This window comes from Octopus bimaculoides, chromosome 2 (genome assembly GCF_001194135.2).
Source record: "Octopus bimaculoides isolate UCB-OBI-ISO-001 chromosome 2, ASM119413v2, whole genome shotgun sequence".
NCBI lineage: Eukaryota > Metazoa > Mollusca > Cephalopoda > Octopoda > Octopodidae > Octopus > Octopus bimaculoides.
This window is the reverse complement of record NC_068982.1, coordinates 105,678,049-105,688,048: the sequence shown is the minus strand read 5'-3', so window position 1 is coordinate 105,688,048 and position 10,000 is coordinate 105,678,049. Positions and strand designations below refer to the sequence as shown.

General features: G+C 37.7%; 1 long non-coding RNA gene across 1 annotated transcript in view; it reads right to left on the bottom strand.

The window, feature by feature from the left end:
- Nucleotides 1–4,900: 4,900 nt before the first annotated feature.
- Nucleotides 4,901–10,000, bottom strand: part of LOC128251595 (uncharacterized) — a 24,978-nt gene continuing 19,878 nt past the window's right edge. The window contains exon 3 of the long non-coding RNA XR_008267198.1: nt 4,901–5,901. This is a non-coding gene — a long non-coding RNA (uncharacterized LOC128251595). The remainder of the gene's footprint in view (nt 5,902–10,000) is intronic.

Below are 10,000 nucleotides of genomic sequence, written 5' to 3'. Positions count from 1 at the left end.
CTATGTACCATGCATAGAAAACCCAGCACCAAGTTGGTCCCAACTGAATAACCTATTAAAAGCTGTCCAAGTTGTGATCACCTGTTTCTTTTCCTCACACTGGAGGGGAGGGTCAATGTAATCGACTAGTCCCCCTCCCCCAAAATTTCAGGTCTTGTGCCTATAGTAGAAAAGTGCTTATTTGATTGACCTCAAACCTTGGTAGAATTTGAACTCGGAACGTAAAGGCGGACGAAATACCGGTAAGCATTTTGCCCGGTGTTCTAATGGTTTTGCGAGCTCACCGCCTTCGTGAAGCTATAAATAAAAGCGTGTATATATTGGATAGAAAATGTTGGAAGCTGCCCAGATGTGGGTTCACGTCCCAAAGGAAGCCTTAGACTTTTTTTATCAAAATTGTTTTTCACCCAATATTTACACACATTATTTACAGCTTTTATTTGCTTCTAAATTCACCGTATCTAAAAAGAATTATTTCACGTTCTTGAAGCTTCTAAATTCTAATGACGCCAACATATACATATTGCAAACCTTCGATTTAACAGGCCCCGTTTTAATAGATAAAAGCACACATGCACACTCACACACGACAGATAGATAGCTAGATAGATAGCTAGATAGATAGATAGAGCTTTAACTGAAACACAGTCAACATTGACTGATTTGCGCCATACATACATACAGACAGACAGACAGACAGACAAAGGTGATCATATGTGCATGTGCGTCTAAGTGCGCGTACGGGTGTGTGAGAGAATGCGTGTTTTACGTTTCTGTAAGAAGTTTGCTTCACAGTTGCATGATTCCAATTTCGATAGCACGGCACAGTACCCTACCTTATACAAGTGTTTTCTTCAATCCATACTATTGTCCCACTTTAGCTATTTCCCTTAGCTCACTTTTTATAATTATGCAAATTATTCTGGACAGAAATCTCTTTATTACTTTTCCCACTTGGAAAAAAACCTGTCTGCTGATCAAAACAGCCGTGGAACCGCTATGTTTCGCTGACGATGTTCCATAAAATAAAAACCTTGTCTGCTAATAAAGATTATATTTCCCTCCTCAGCATGAAATTTTAATTTTCTGTCGATTTTTTTCCTAATTTCATGAAATTATTACCCCATTTCTTTGAGAGCTACAAAAAATTGCCCTTAGTTTTTTAATTTCTTTCCCCAACTGAGAGACACATTGCACTTCCCTGCGAACAATCAGCTTATTACAACCTACTTAAATTAAGTCTAAATTAACTCTCAATTAACTCTAAATTATGTCATTATCTTATATAAGTTATTCCCCTTACTTATTTTTTTATTATTATTATACAAAATAACTGGTCAAAATTTTCGTAAATCATTTTCTAAGCCTTAAAATTTCTGTCTATGGATTAAAATAATCGTAAAAAGGCTTTGCTTCTCTAATGAAGCCTAATAATACTGAAATATACCTATAGTTATCACCTTGCTGCTGACAAAGATCCGATGTTCGCATTATACATAAATTTTCTGTGAAATGAAGTCTTACTTTCTTTAAATTATCTCCTCTTGAGATTCGCAAGCAATTGCCACTAGGCTTTTGTCTTCCTTCTTCAACAAAAACGTATATTTTAATTCATTAAGATTCTTTTGCTTACATCGTTCAACATACCACCACCTAAACGCGGCTCAGATGATGGTATGCTACCTTCCGAGCGCAAAATGGAAAAGTCTGAGTCATCAAAGAATAATTACATATTCATATTAGAAAGTCACACGACTAAGTAAATGCAAAGTGAGTATTTATATTTTCTGCAATATTGAACATTGCTGAGCAAAGTAGTGGTGGTTATTGTAAGTAGATTGCTGTCACATGTAAGACGGCTATCATTTGAGGATTTCATTTTTCTTTTTTCTTTCTTTTTTTTTTCTTTTTTTTTTTTCGTCTGAATGGATTCTATTGATATGGACGATATCGAAAGGTCTTGCAGTTCGTTAGCTTTCTGTCATCGCTAGCTTTCTATCAAACATTGCTTTTCTCAAGAAGTGTTCGCATTCATTTGGACAATTTCTATCTCAATTCTCTCTCTAAGAACTCTTACGTTATAGAACTACATATATAGCATGTGAATGGAGTCTTCCAACACATCTCTGCACACAAACTTTACTAATATCTTTTCATTCAATATTGATAACATGGCTGTTATAATACATAGTGATCTCTTTATCCATCTACTTTAGCTTACCTTATGAATATGGTTTGGTTTGTTTTTGTTTGTTTTATATTGAGGAGTGGGGAGCAATTGTCTCTATCCGGCCCACGATATCAAGTGCATGCTCCATCCCGGCCTGTAAAGGCAAACTAGATTGACACTCATGAAACTGACTGTCGCCGCCGCCGCCGTCGTCGTCGTTATTGTTATCTCATTTCAAGCAAGCTCTTAGTGAGAGACGGATCTATGATCAGAGGCATTTCAGCCAAAATAATAGCCACGTTTGTTGTCTATCTTTTTGTTAGTGTGTTTTGAGTTTATTTTTCTTTCTGACAGCATATCTAGAATTACATTATCCAATGCATCATTTTGCTTTTTAAAAAAAAAAAACCGTAAGTTATGATTGAGGGATAATTCGCTGTTGTTTCTACTATTTTGCTCAGGTTTCGTTGAGATGGACCGTTCTAGCGCCTCTGAATTTGTATGTACCCCTGATCATCATTTACGTATAATATTTTTTTTTCCCCGGGAGTTCCTTCCTAACCCTCATGATATCATTTGTCTCATGTACGCAGAAGTATATCAAGGTTGCACTGCAATAATAATGTCAAATTGATAAAATACAGCATTGACCGATATTAAGCTCTGTCATTTTCGGTAAAGGCGTTCAATGTCTACATCAAGATGGAAAATCCTGATAGCAATCAATAATTTCTGTATTTTATATATCATTGGCTGAGATCTCATATAGCATCCACCAAGTAGAGCAAATATTTATATTAGTACTGATACAGCAAACAAAATTTAGGCTATTGATTTATTGTACGCACAGAACTCCAAGTGCCTTATTTAGTTTATTCTAGCGTAATATTCCCTGGTTATGCATTATTTGTTACAAACACCATCATAGGTACTTATAGCATCCCAAGGTACTTGTAGCATTCGTTACCGGATATTCGATAAATAGCCAAGCTATTCATTCATTCATAGAGATATTGCCAAACTGACTTGTTACTTTTCCTAGTTTTCCAATCAGGTAAGAGCACTTATTATTGCCAAAATCCATTCCTACATCTTTCGAAAATGCAGAAAACTGCTCGTTTTAATATGGGGTATATTTTTTTTACATACAGCTTGAGTTCATTCACTGTGTCTGGTCAGTGTTTATGTCTTCACTTCAACCAATCAACATATCCTCCAGACTGACTGCCTCAAAGCAAATTTATAACAGATTCAGTCTAGCCTAATAAAAAACAAAGTATCTTAGAAATACATCGTCATCATCTATGTACATGTATTTACATGTATGTGTGTATGTATGCATGTATGTTTACACACACACACACACACACACACACACACACACACACACACACACACACAAACAAACAAACAAACAAACATATATTGGGGAGAGGTGAAAATAAGTGGAATTCATGTCTGAGTGTAAGAGAGTGGGTGCATATGCATATTGTTTTAATTATTATTATTATTTTGTTTGGCTCAGGTTCGGTCTTATTGCTGGTAGGAATTATGCAGATAGCAGGTTACTACTTATAACCTTAGGTATCCACAAGTTTTCAGCAGTCTTTCGAGTGCTTAGAATCCTCCTGATAATCTTTGCTGTCCCTGAGAGACAAACTTTCTGTAGGAGCTCTACTGACATTCTATTTCAATCTTCTTCAGCCACTTGTCTATATTTTTGCTTACTGTACCCAACGGACCAGTTGTTATAGACGCGACCTTTACTATTCTCATGCTCCAAATTCTTTCTTTCTTCCTCTTTCTTTACGATCCTGGAATCAAACGGGCATGATGGATCGATAAGTAAGCAGCCTCGCGTTTTCTACAACCATTTTTCTACAACCGTTATCTACCACCGTTATGACTGGTCTATTATTTTCTAATTTCTTGTCCGTTTGAATAGAGAAGTCCCACAAAATCTTACATTTCTCCGACTCCAGTGCATGTATGTATGTATGTATGTATGTGGGTGTGTATGGATGGATGGATGGATGGATGGATGGATGGATGGATGGATGGATGGATAGATGGATGGATGGATGGATTAGGAGAGGTGAAAATCAAGAGAGGAATCTGCCAGCGGTACAGTGTGTTCACACTGATCTTCGTGTTGGGAATGATCCCCTTGAGTGAAATACTACAGAAAACAAAGTTGGGGTATGATCTGGGAAGAGGTAAGGGAAACTGAACCACTTGCTATTCATGGACGACCTGAAGCTATTCACAAAAACTGAGGCAGAACTGGATATTAAGATGGAATTTGGACTCTCAAAATGTTGCTTCGGTGGAGATAGGACGAGGAAAGTTTGTCAGAACAGAAGGCTTATGGTTGCCAAGTGGTGAAATGATGAAGGCAATTCAACCTCACTCCAGCTATAAATACCTGTGAATACTTGAGGCAAATGGAATCAAACACAACGTCATGAAGAAAAAGACAAAAAGATAGTACCTGCGGTGAGTGAGAAAAATATTGGCTTCAAAGCTGAATGCCAGAAACATAGTTTCGGCAATAAACTCGCGCGCACTCGCAGTAGTTCGGTCTGACGCTGGAATCCTGAACTGGGCAGAGGAGGACCTAAGGGAGATAGAGAGGAAGTCAAGAAAGCTCCTAACGATGCATGGAGCCCGTCATCCACGTGCAGACACTGATCGCCTATATCTGAAGAGAGCAAGTGGACGAAGGGGACTGATAAGTGTGGAAGATTGCGTGCATATCGAACTCGAGAGCTTAATGAGATACCTTGCCCAAAGTAAGGAAACATTGCTAGTGACAGTTAGGAACGAGGGAGTATTGAGAGCAGAGAAAAGAGGGAAAACAAAGGAAGAAGTACAAAAAGGACATGAAGAAGAAATGCGCATGAAGTGACTACACAACCAATAGCCACAAGAGAAGTTGCTGGAAAAATAGGTGGGATTGGCTGATGAAAGGAACCCTAAAAAAAGAGACCGAGAGCACTATACTGGCAACGTAAGACCAAGCTATGGCTACGAACTGGAGGGTCAACTTTAGGAATGAGTAAGTGTCTACGCTGTGCCACGTCTGCAATAGAGTGGATGAAACCATTGCCCATATTACGAACGAATGCCCTGGACTTGCCCAAAACCATTACAAGCTGTGGCGACACGACCAGGTAGCGAAAGTGCTACATTGGAAACTGTGCAAATAGAGGGGGCTAGAGAGAGGCAAGATGTGGTATGAGCACAAACCGCAGAGAGTGATGGAGTCGGAGACTAGCAAAATCCTTTGGGATTTCCCAATCCAAACAGATCAGGTGGTAGAGCATAACAGACCGGACCTAGTGGTGGAGGACAAGGTGTACCACATATGCTATATATATAGTTGCTGTTGCATGCCCTTTTAACCCACGAAGAGTTAAGAAGGAAGGCGAAAAGTTAGATAAATACAACCCTCTTAAGTACGAATTAGCCTGGTTATGGAAAATGAAGAAGGTGAAGATAGTGTCAGTTATTGTTGGGTCCTTGGGAACAGTATCAGGAGGCATCGAGGGGAATATAAAGAAAATTGGAATAGAGTGCCTAGCAGAACTGTTACTAAAGGTTCACCTCCTTGGCACGGCCAAAATAATCAGGTAAGTATTAGATAGCTGAAAAGAACGAATAACATGGTACCCTAGGCTGCAGGTAGTAAGCCCGCTACGCATGCAAGACTCCAGGAGCTCCAACAAAACCTGTGATAAAGAGAAAATAATAATAATAATAATAATAATAATAATAATAATAATAATAATAATAATAATAATAATAATAATAACAACAACAACGACAACAACAGCAACAACAACATAAAAAATACCAAAATTTTGTGACTTCGGTATTATCGGAAAACTAATAGAGTAGTTGTATGAATTACGAAAACACTGAAGTTGTACGTAGTAACCTAATCTGGAAGGTGAACTCTCCAGAGCAGGGTACTGTTTGTAACAGATCTATCAAACTTACCTTTACATATTGTTTGTAATAGATCTAATAGACTTATTGTTACATGCTATGCCGACCATACAAGATCAAAAACGGTAAAAGGCCTTGAAGACATTAAAAGCCTACAGAACGAGCTCGATACCATATACAGATTGGATGAAGAAAAATAACTTGAGATTCAATTCAGTAAAGTTTCAAGTACTTTGCTATCAGCCGTCCAACATAGCATAACATGGATACTTAGGACCGGAAGAAATTTCATTACGAACTGAACAGAACCTGGGAGTAATAATAGCGCATCATTTTATGCGCATGTTAGAAAAATGCTAAAATCTTGCAACAGATTACTAGGGTGAATTCTAAGAACACAAGAAGTCATCATGTCCACCGGAAAACATTTGTTTTCATTCAGCCAGATTATTGCTCCCATCTATGGTTGCCAAGCTCTGTACTGAAGTAGAGGCAATCTAGATAATCTGCACAAAAGATTGTTTCCGTACACTGGGTGATTTGTTGGAAAAGGCTGAAATCTTTGAAGACATATTCCTTAGAAGGAAAAAAGAACGTTTGGCATTCATCTATATCCGGAAAGTCATGAGTGATTGGAGTCAGACTTTTGCGCTCAAAACGCTAATGAATAGTTAGAAATGTTCCATCTTCTCTCTCTCTCTCTCTCTCTCTCTCTCTCTCTCTCTCTCTCTCTCGAATGAGAATGAGAATTATGTACTACAACTGCCTGCTTTTTTAGCAGAGCCACAACTCTTCAATATTTTCCCTCGAAACAGAAAGCATATTTATGGAGCGGACGTCAACAATATTAAATTAAAGAATTAAAAACGCATGCACACACGCGCACACAGACACACACACACACACACACACACACACACACACATACATACATACATACATACATACAACCGAAATGTGCGTGTACGGTGCACGTATGCATACTTATATTCTTTTATTTCAGAGTGTTGACTTCCTCTCCATTTCTATGCCTTTAGTTTTGAGGGAATTTTTTGAAGAACTGTGGCCCCTTTGAAAGTCAGCCTGTTGCAACACTCTGTTCCCGTTCGAGAGAGAGAGAGAGAGAGAGAAAGCGAGACGTCTCGGAACGCGCGCGTGCGTGTATGTATTGTGAGAAAAATTGCATAACAGTAAAAAAATAATAAAAACATTAATAAAACGCTATTTCCATAAGCAGGTCAACGTTTTTTCTTTCTGTAAACAACTACGTTGATTCAAGTGCACGCACACGCACACACACACACGCACACACATACGCACATCTTTACGATCAGTTACAGGCACAAAGGCAACCATAAACTCACACACGTACAAATACAACTTAGACACTCTCGCATACACACAAACCTAATAATTATGTGCTAGTTAACGCTTTAGATTATCAAGTTGAAACATGGTACAGTCGTCGTAAAATATTGGTAATCATTGTGTTACTCTCGTAAAAAGCAGAGAAAACATCAAACATGTAATTATATTTGAAAACAATAGACTATTTCTCGTGTCGTTGTTGTTATATTTTTTCTCGTCATAACAAGAAGCGTATTTCGTCTAATCTGGGACATTTTATTTTCAGGCTTAAAAAATATATAAGTATAAATATGTATAGGGTTTTTTTGTTTGTTTTGGGAGGTCTTTTTGTGGTGGGAGACAAAAAGAAACATATTAATACATTTTTTTTCGATCAACCCCAAGAAAATTCCTTTTGCTGATATTGTTGCTACAATTATTGTTGTTGCTGCTGTTTTGGTCTCTAAAGTAAGACGCGAAAAATAAATCGAAAACAATCCAAGGACGCTAGAACGAAAGATGTAAAAATGTAGTGGCGAAGAAAAAAGTTAAAATATTTTTTAAAGTGTGAGAAGTGAAAATATCCACCAAGTCCAAACTTCGAATCAAAAGAACAGGGTCTGTATGTTAGACTACAGAGCCCACAAGATTGATTTCAGCTTGACAGAAGGCTTAAGGCATTGATACTCTGGATATTTGCCAGGACTGGGGCACGAATCTAGAAACCCAATGTAAATTAATGTGCGTTGTAGCTGCGTTCATAGGGGCTCCAGAACAGTGCTTTGCTCGGGGTCCTATAATGCTGGTGAGACGAACTTGATCGACAGTAAAAGTGTCTCTATCGCCTATAGAAGTGACTTGTATCTCTGTACAGTTTGTCTGTTGCCTGGTTTAAACACCACCACTTGACCTTTGGGCGCTTTTAGCGAATCACTGCTATTGCTGACATTACCGATCAAGTCTCCGGTCTAAGGATAACTTCTTTCCTTCTTCTCTTCCTCTCACCAATCTCGATGAGTTCAAATGCTGTGTGGAGTGAGAATATGTGATGGGGGGGTATGTGTGTGTGTATGCGTGAGAGAGAGAGAGAGAATTTTGTGTTTGCAGAAAGAGACTAATTCAGAGCTTCGATTCAGAATTTGATTCCTGAATATGAGAATGTGATAAGTTTCATTGATACAAAGTTGGCAGAGTTTGTTATTACGTTGGTATGGTGGTGCATGACACCATATTCTTTTACTAATGATAAACGTAGTACATTTATTTTAATGTCCATATATATTTAGATAGTGAGGTATCATTTTTCCTGTTTGGATTACCGAAAAGTATGCCTGAGTTGGTTGTATCGTGTCTTGAACTGGTTTGTTGAAGATCCTATATATGTGAATGTAATAGTTGGTGTAGCGTTTGTGGTTACAGTTGCGCTATAAACAATATTGCTTGTGAGACAGTTTCCTTTTGGAGGGCAGGACGAAGGGGTTCTGAAGTTGCAGTTGTTGCTGTTATGAGTGTTGTTTTGGTTTTCACTTTTAGGCTCATTTTGCTGGTTGGAATTGGCTGCAGTTTTTTTTTAAATCGTTAGTTCAGGAATATGAGAATTTTGTGTTGTTTTTATTTCTTAGTTTGTGATGTTTGTAGTTGGGGTGAAAGTGTTTGGAGAGTATTCTGAAAAATAATTTAGATATTAATGTAGGGGCTTGTATGTTGATGGGAGATTGAACCAGAAAATGTTCCTTCTATTCTTCTGTTTTTTATTTATTGTAGATATGGTATTGTTTATATACTGCACTTTTTTCTTGTAACCGCTATAATTGAGTTTTGCTGTATGGAGTTGTTATTTCGTTGAGTATTTATCATTGGAAGGTAAAGAAAGTCATAGCGTTAAATTCCTTAATAGGTTTTAATCATGCTTTGGGATGGTTGGATTGTTAATGAATATTGGAGATTTTCGTTATCTTTCTTGTAGCGTTCTAATTCGAATGTAACGTGAAAGTTGACTGAATGTGCTTCAACTGCAATAGAGAAACTTATGTTTTTAAGGAAGTGATATAGTTCTTTCCTAAACTTATCGGTTTTTGTAGGTTGTAGTTTCTTAATAAGAGTAAACCGTTGTCCCTGTAGAGACCACCTGAGACGAATGGAAATTTGTTCTGTAAGTTTGCTAATGTATAAAGGCCGACAATGTTGCTTACCGCTGCTGAATCCTTTGATCCATGCTTGCGTCAAACGGTTCTTTAGTTTTTTTTTCTTAGTCTGGAAAGTATTGTTGTGCAAGGGGGCAGATTTCTTTGCTTATAATATTATTTCTATTTCAGCGTCATTTATTTGTGATTATAGTCTTTGCAATGTTTAAAGCAGCCATAAGAATAGGTCTTGCGATTGACGCATATATATTTATATGTGTGTGTGTGTGTGTGTGTGTGTGTGTGTGTGTGTGTGTGTGTGTGTGTGTGTGTGTGTGTGTGTGTATACTGAGGGTGATAAATTGAATATTAATTTAATTAACATCAATTTAAAACCAGTGGCCTAGCA